The sequence below is a fragment of the Callospermophilus lateralis genome, chromosome 4 (assembly GCF_048772815.1).
Source record: "Callospermophilus lateralis isolate mCalLat2 chromosome 4, mCalLat2.hap1, whole genome shotgun sequence".
In the NCBI taxonomy this organism is placed as follows: Eukaryota; Metazoa; Chordata; class Mammalia; order Rodentia; family Sciuridae; genus Callospermophilus; species Callospermophilus lateralis.
The window spans coordinates 41,269,553-41,276,323 of NC_135308.1; the positions used below are offsets into that span (position 1 = coordinate 41,269,553).

The following is a 6,771-nucleotide window of genomic DNA, read 5'->3' on the forward strand; positions in this document are numbered from 1 at the left end:
CATATACATATATACATATATATGAATATATGCATACACTTATGTATATTTGTATATATATTTCACTAGTTTATAAGGAGAAAGGTGATTGTCACAGAGATTGAAATAATTGAGTCAGCATGAGCAGCACATTTTCTCTGTAGGTTATAGAAATGTATTGATGAACACAGATTTAAGACAAGGAAAGTCAGATGGAACAGGTGATAAATGGTATCTAAGTTCACCAGATACTCTAGCTAACAATGGGATTGATAATGTCAACAGAATAGTTTGTGGTGTGAATACAAGGTGTCCCCCCAAAACTCCTTATTAATGCAGGAATGTGAAATGATTAGATTATGAGAGCTGTGACCTCATCAGTCCCTTCTAGTTTGAATGAACCCAGACTGTGGCATTTGGTGGCCCGTACAGGGAACGAACCCGTAACCTTGGCATTATCAGCACCAAGCTCTAACCAACTGAGCTAACCGGCCAAATATATGTGTTTAAATCTTCATGTTTCCATGGTCTAATGACTTCTCTGCACCAACGATTCGCTTGCTCGCTTGCTCATAAGCCAGTTGTTTTATTAATGGCATTTGCCGCAGTCTTGCTGGGCACAATTCAGGAGCCACTTGTCAAAAGAAACGAACTTTATTTTTAGAACCACACACGCCAAACAAAACAGCTCCTCAGGAAAAACCCTCAGAGCCCAACTGCCACCACCAGCTTCCCACAAGCCTCTCCCCCAACCACAAGCCTCTCAACCTCCCACAATCCTCCTGCTCTTGAGGCTGATTGGCTGGGTCACATGGGCGGAGCCAAAAAAGTCCCCCAATGATCAGCTTGTGGTCTGAAAGGGCAGGGAAACAGCCCAATGAGCATCACCGCAGAGGAGCCAATCAGCTAGAAGTTGCTGGGGCCGCTGTGAGCCAATCATCAGCCGGCAATTTGTAGTAAACAGAAACTCCAGAGTGAGATTTTTTTTTTCTTTAAAGTAGAGAACAAAACTGTGATGGGATAAATAAAAGGAGTACTGTCCATGGGATGCCAGATTTGAAAACTCATCAAAATGCCAATTATAAATATCTGAGGAAATTTTTCCAACATTAAAAGATGAAAACTTTTTAGCTCATCAGTTGTCAAAACTAGTACACCAGATGGAGCTGGGACCCACGAAGGTGAGTTGATCATGCAACCTGAAAAATGTGTCTAAATATAACCTATAATTAAGCAAGATTTAATTTGCATATTTGGGGATTGTGCCCTACCTAATTTTAAAGAAAGTTTTACAGAAATTTTATACTTTATTTGGATAATCAGCACTTCATTTTTACAACAAAACACAAACATCAATCTAACCTGTTTGAATTTAGTAAACAAGTAAGACTTAATTCAAACCTAAACATCTTGAGAAAAAATAAGAATGTAAAACATATAATGAATCAGAAATTGTAATTAAAGTGTCTAAAAACCATTTATCTCAACTTAGTGAATACAATTTATCTCATCTTGGTGAATACTTTTTTCTGAAAACATTAAAAGTTTGAAGTGAACTTCATATTTTTTTTAAAAAAACATACTATTAACTAGATATTTAATTGTAGAAAATTAAAATTTTGTAGGTAAAAACAAAAAAGTTAAATAAATAACCTTAAAATATATTAAGACTCCAGTTGGTATCATTGTAACAGAGAATAAATTAAAAATTTAAATTAAAACAATATTTATTTTTCATTTGTATAGTGTAGTTGTACTTGATTTTAATTTTTTTAAAATTAAAACCTTAGTTACATAAAATACAAGCAAATAGGAAAAGGTCTATGGTTAAAATTAAAGCCTTTAAGATTAAAAGAATTTTAGTGATTGTTTAGAGCTATAAACTTTAGCAAAGTAAAAATTGATAATATTATCTAATATTTAAGAAAATGTATTATTTGAATTACCTAGGTAATTTAATATTCTGGGCAAATGATTATGATAATACCATTTAGAAATAATTCATTCTTTTTCTCTGAGATTTTACCTGTTACTTCTATTATATACCAAACTGTTGCTCAAATAATATCAAGACTTTCTATTCTGATCCACTCACTTTCTGAGCAAGTAATACCAATTAAGAAAAGTCTTCTTCATTATGTTTTGTTTTGAAAGTATTTTTAAATATTTTCTGGATCTTTTTCCAGATAAGTTTATGGTGTTTCATAAGGTTTAAGGAAGATGTCACACACAAATAAAACATTCCACTTTTAATCTAGTTAGAAATATATTACAAGTATTGGCATCCTTGCAATGTTTAATCTCTTATCTAAGTACCTAGAATACCTAACAGTTCAGTCTCTCTTGGAAACATTTTGTGTGTTTCCATATTTTTTTCTCTATAGTTTTTATAATTTTAGCATCCAATTTTTTAAAATTGTTTAATTCTTTTACTATTGTAGATGGAATCATTTGCCTTATCATTTCTAACTCTTCACTATTGACAACATACTTGGCTTTAGTCTGAAAAGGGCAGAAAGAAAAATGGTAAGGGGTTATTTTTGGTAGGACAGGAGACAGAGATGTTGAAACAATTTAATTGAATATATTCCTCTTAAAAGTGAAGAATTAAATCCTAGAAATTAATTTTCTCATAGTCCAATATAGGTCACTGCCTAAAATCAGTAGATCATCAACATTTTTCCTTGTATGATAATTATATATGATCTGTTAACTTGATTGAATTGATAGGCACCTAGGATTAAGAGAGTTCTGGATGTTTCAATGAGGGTCTTTTCAGAGATGACTGGTTCATGGGCAACAAACCAAGGACAAACCTGCCCTGCATATGGGCAACATTGTCCAATAGACTATGGGCCTGACTGAAATAAAAGATGAGAGGAGAAAGCCCCAGAGGCCTATGTAAACTCCATTCTTCTGCAGTAAGTGCATCTATTGCTGCTGCCATCACAGGAGGTCACTGGACTCCAGCTTCTTCATTCTTCCAACGTGGACTCTCACCAGTGAATCTGGGGCGGCAGCCTTAGTTCCTCTTGCTGTGACAGTCTAGCTTCTTAGACTGAGCAGCTACTGTTCCTCCAGCTCTCTGGCCTGCAGAATGCCATTGTGAGACTATGGAGCTTCTAAACCTGTAAACCAATCTAATAAATCCCCTTTTATAATCACACATATACATATCGTGTTGGTTCTGTTCCCCTAGAAAGTCCTGAATAATATATCTTATGACTTTTGTCAAGTAAATAAAATATAACATTAGAATTATGTCTGAATGTATTAATTTCTCATACACAACTACTTCCTAATTTTTTTAAAAGAATAAGTATGCTGTAATCATGTATATTTCCATTGATGTATAGTCAATATTGTAAAGCAATCCTTGGTAATCAAGAAAAATCTTAGGATATTTATTTTTAATTTTGTTAGCCTAAGGAACCCATAAAATGCGAAGACTTACTACTAATTTTAGTAAAATTTTAATAAAAGAGAGATGTATGACCAGAGGGTGGAGAACTAAAAACAAAAACAAATGCGCAAACCCAAAAACCAACACAGAAAGGCAACAAATTTCTTGGGCTTGCTAGGAGGCTACCACTTCCTCAGCATACCCAATGTGCTGCCACCAAGTGTCACATTGAAGCATGCAGAGCCTCCCAGGGCTTTACACTGCAGATGTCTTTTTCAGCAGGCTTTCATGGAATTTTGATTAGGCCCTTGCAAGACAAATTGTTAGAGCCTTTGTGTTTCCTCTTTATTGTTAATGTGGTTGTTACATTTACTGAGAAAAAGACCTTTAATATAACATAAAGCGCTTTTGTGTTACTTTCAACTAATGTTTTATTTGTTTTGAAGACTATTCATTCTAAATTGATATAGAGAGCCTAGAGTGCAATTGAAAGTGTAATTTTGCCCGATTGCCAATTAATCAGGAGTTAAAAGCACTTGAAGAGAGAATTGGCCAAACCCTCCCGTCAGAGGGAAAAGGGGACCTTCTTTATCATGTAAATGAAGACATTTTCCCTGGAAGAAAAAAAGTCATAGAAAATGATTAGGCACCACTATCACATTACCCAGATCATTTAATTTTGTTTTCTCCTCTTTTAAAATTTGTCAAAGAGCAAGTAGATGACATTGGATGTACGTGCACTATTGCTCACTATTGCTGGTAACTCATCTATCAGCATGATTTAGGGATTCTGTTATAGCACAACATATCTTTTCCTTTGATGCTCTGAAAATTCAAGCGGATTCTATCACCTCTCCTTGGTCATAGTCATTTGCATTTTCGTCTTCTCTCTTTATTATGCAGACTTAGGTGTAGCAGCCCTGTATAGATGTTAGCTCCCAGTTCAAGGTGACAAAGGTTTTGTCAGAATGTGATCTTGATTTTGCACAGAAACAAATCGATTTCAAGAATCATTCACAGTCACAACAAATTTGGTCAAAACAAGATGCCATCTTTTATTATCATATGAACATGGCCACACTCCTACTATAATATAATTCATGTTCTGCTTTAAATAGCTAGTCTCTGGTCTGCCATTAAACTCTGCTGTCATTGTATTATTACCAGTGTCATACAGGTTATAACATGTGACACTGGGCTTTGCTTGTCTTCTGGACACTTTGAAGAATACTATTGCACTTAATGATTTTTTTGGAAAAAGTCCTAAGCAGTGGAGAAAGATTGATATATGTACCACTGCCTTTGTCTTCAGATAGCATCCTATAAGATTAAGTCATTATCAGTATGTGCAAGGAGAGTTAACTGGATGGCATAGGACAACAGGCAATTGTTTCCTGCATACAAATAAGGATGGATTTCACTCTGTTCCTAAAGGTGTACTTATACCCACCTTTCTCCTTCACCCTCCCCAAGATCCATCCTTCATGCACTTCCAAGTTCTCTAGTGATTACAAGCTTGTGCTGTTTGGCCTGTTACTATTCTGTCCCAGCTCCTTTGCATTCATTAAATTTGGGTTCTTATGAAAGCTGACAATGTGTCTTGCCTGGTAGCCTTCTGAGGTTTCTCTTGCCCACCCTGTCTAAAGCAATTTCATTTTACCTGCATACAGCAGCTGTTTATGTATCCTTTTGTCATCCATCCTGCACACATTAGCACAACTTCTATATTTCAAGGGAATAAAACAGTGACTTACTGCTAATAGAAAGGCTATATTCCAGGAACTGGTTTATAGAAAATATTCCTGCAACTTGAAAGCATTAGAACCTTGCTTAGAGCTTACAAAACACTTAATTGTTTTCCATCATCATCCTCACCATCAACTTCATAAACATTCACCTTCTCCCTACGCTTCAAGGTACCGAGCTAAGAGCTTTGTCAGGGTCATTTCATGTAATTTTCTCCCTTGGGAAAAAAAACGGAACAGCTGAGAGAGGTAGAATTAGAGAAAATTTGTGATTAGATCACATAAGTATCTGTTCTGGAGTCATAAAAATTGGTAAGCATGTGATAGAGATACAATGAAACTACTAATAGAACAAAATGTTTCACTTGGCTAAATCTCAGTTTTCTCTATTTTCAAAATGCTTATAAAGGTAGCCAGACATGGTGGCACAGGTCAATAATACCAGTGACTTGGAAGGCTGAGGCAGAAGAATTACATGTTTAAAGTCAGTCTCAGCAATTTAGCGAAGAATAAAAAGGACTGTCTCAAAATATAAAAAGGACTGGGTTGCATCTCAGTGATTAAGCACCCCTGGGTTCAATGCCCTGTACCCCACCACCCTGAAAAAAGTGCTTATATGGTAATATTTTCTTTATAGCCTTATTATTTAAGATTCAAAAGAGTTAATGCATTTTATATGATTGTAACACTTCCTGACAGATAGTCAACATTTAATAAATGTTGGATATTTTGCTGGTTTAGTTTGGAACTTAGAGCTATGATGATAGTTATCTTTTAGATATCTAGAGGAAAATACTACTAATCATCATTATTTTATCTATGTGATACGTTTTACATGTTGGCAATTACTTTCCATTCATTGTTTTCAGTAGAGATTTTTAAATGTCGACAATAAAAAATTAAAGTTTAGGCACAGACTTTTTAATGAATATTTTTGTTTTATATTTCTCCTCATGGCCAGTCTTATTTTCAATTGAGTCACCTCAACTGCATCTACAGAAAGATAAGACCTTATTAAATACATTTTACCCTGGTCACATCAACAACAATTGTCATCTTATAAAAGGGGTCATAGGAATGTTAAAAACTTTGCATAAGCATAAAAAGTCATCAGGATTTAAATCAAATTATTTGGCATCTAAAATATCACTGTTTTGAGAAAGGACTTCAACTGTAGCTGGGGCATAGCTCAGTGGTAGAACATAGGCTTAGCATGTAGAAGAAGAGAAGAAAGGAAGGAAGAAAAGATGAGCACTGGGATAAACCAATCTGAGTTTATACTATTCTGATTTATGTCATTATAAACAAAGAATGGTATGGGTATCAGTGAATCTGAATGTAGAGTGGCTTTAAGATGTATCAGAGCCAGGTGCGGTGGCACACACCTCCAATCCCAGGGACTCAGGAAGCTGAGGCAGGAGGATCATGAATTCAAAGCCAGGGGTTGGGGACATGGCTCAAGCGGTAGCGCGCTCGCCTGGCATGCATGTGGCCCGGGTTGGATCCTCAGCACCACATACAAACAAAAGATGTTGTGTCCGCCAAAAAACTAATAAATAAATAAATATTAAAATTCTCTCTCTCTTAAAAAAAAAAATGACTTCAAAGTCAGCACAAGCAAGATGCTAAGCAACTCAATAGGGC

The 6,771-nt window shown here is 35.4% G+C and overlaps 1 non-coding gene across 1 annotated transcript; it reads right to left on the minus strand.

The window, feature by feature from the left end:
• Positions 1-399: 399 nt before the first annotated feature.
• Positions 400-473, minus strand: Trnai-gau (transfer RNA isoleucine (anticodon GAU)). The gene has a single exon. It is a non-coding gene; the product is annotated as a tRNA-Ile (tRNA).
• Between the last annotated feature and the right edge of the window lie 6,298 nt (positions 474-6,771).